Here is a 2,028-nt window from a genome sequence, read left to right as displayed (position 1 = left end):
CACTGCCCGTGCTCGCCCGGAGCTGCTTCCCCGTGTCTGGACCTGCGTGTTCCCCTCGCCTGGTCCCCGAGGCCGGGTGCAGCCAGCGAAGCGGAGCCCGGAAAGCCAGGCTTCGCGGTCTGCGATGTTCGCCTCCAGGGACCCTCGCTGGTGGCCGAAGAGTTGGTCAGTGGTGGGTGAAGAGCCGCGTGCTACGGGCACTCGATGCTTCTCGAGGCCGGACGTGTTCTTCAAGCCGTGCCTGCTGCTAGGCAGTCCCCACGGGGACAGGGACAGAGATGCCCCACAAGCCGCAGGGCCTGGCGGATGCCCAGCCCCGCCCTTCGCTGGCCGAGGGCTGACTCACTTGGCCCCTGTGCCTGGTGGCTGCCTCCCACCACGGCCGCACCCCCACATGGCACCCTGCAGGCGGGCTCTCCACCTGTGGGGCTCCCCACGCCCCCAGGACGTGGTGCCGAGAGCGTGCGCGTGGAGATGGGTCCTGTGCGGCGCAGTCCCACCCCTGGGGACGCGGGTGCTGAACTGGCCTCCAGGGCCCGGCCCAGCTGGAGACTGTGCGGCTGGCCAGGGAGGCCACCTCGGGGCAGGGAGACAGCAGATGGGGTGGGCCACCTTCTAGGAGCCTTCTGAGCGTTGGGGGAGATGGGCTCGTCTGGGGCGCACGCGTGTGTGGGGGGGTCCTCCAACTGCAGGCCGGCTCCTGCCCCTGCGCCGAGCCGGAACCTCAACCGTAACACTGTGGGCTGGGGTCTGTGCTCCCACCGCAGACGATGGATGCGGAACGTCACTGGGGGGCTGGGGCGTCCGGGCGCCCAGCCCGCACCTCCTTTGCGGCTGCTTCCCCGGCTCGTCGCAGCAGGAGAGGGGGTGGTGGCAGCGTGGGGGCCGCGGCCCTTCCTGAGCGTGAAGGAAGAGTCTCTTACTCAGGTCCCATGCGCCCCCCGTGCAAACACCTTTCCCCGGACAAAGGAGATTTCCCGGGCATTTTATACGCGACATTTGTCCCCTCCACGGGCAAGCCACGGAAGACCTCCAGCTTGTTCTTACCGCCGTGCTCAAAGATGCGGCGGGCCCCGTGACCGCTCGCACGCCACCAAGGACAGACGCCGGTTTCCGGGAAGAAACGGGCTGCAGCAGTAGCTGACTCTGTCTCTGCCACCTGGGACACACTGGGTTATTCAGGATAGAGAAAAATACGCGTGTGCATGTACGTGTGTGTGCGCGCGTGCACACAGACACACACACGCTCACACAGTGGACGTGTTTCATGCTCAAAGAAGACCCTGCGATGGGAGATTTTTATGTGGGGTTTCAGCACTTTCACGTCTCGGCTAAATTTTAAGCTCTGTAGTCTGACGGTCTGTGTATGTCACGCAGGATGCGTCGCAACCCTTTGATTCAAGGCTTCGTGGCATAGCTGCCTTCGCCTGCCTCTAAAACACACGGACACAGGAGCCTCTCGCCATCAAATTCCAGGATAATTTGCAAATTTTAGAATATGCTTGAATTTTGCCTTCCTGAGGATGTGCAGTTAGGAAACAGTATGGGAAAAAATAAAAAAAATCCGGTTCATCACGACGAGATTAGAGGATTTCTAAAAGCTGAATCGCAGCCACATTCACATTCCCTGATAATTTCTTAATTTTCTTTCAAATCACCTTTCATCTTCATAAAATGAACTGTAAAAATCCTCCCGAATTCCGTAATGTGCCAAGCAAAGCGGGGAGACGCCGAGGCGGCCCCCACCTTCACATCGCTCTCCGCATAAAGCGCCGTAGCCGCGCGCCAGGGCGAGCGGAGGCTCTGGCGGCTGAGGGATTCTGTGCCATAAACTCCCATAATAGAAACAGATGGCGGAGCTGCAGAAACCGGGGCCCGCGCAGCCCACCCTAGCACATGACGAGATTCGGGGCTGACACATGAAGAATGCGTCTGGCCCGGCGCCAGCACAGCACTAACTCTGCCGAGCGCGCGAGCTCCAGACGGGGGACCCGCACGTTCGGGGTCTGGCACGCCGGCGGCCGCGGG

Source organism: Pteropus vampyrus, unplaced genomic scaffold, assembly GCF_000151845.1.
Source record: "Pteropus vampyrus isolate Shadow unplaced genomic scaffold, Pvam_2.0 Scaffold418, whole genome shotgun sequence".
Lineage (NCBI taxonomy): Eukaryota > Metazoa > Chordata > Mammalia > Chiroptera > Pteropodidae > Pteropus > Pteropus vampyrus.
Note: the sequence above shows the minus strand (reverse complement) of the source record.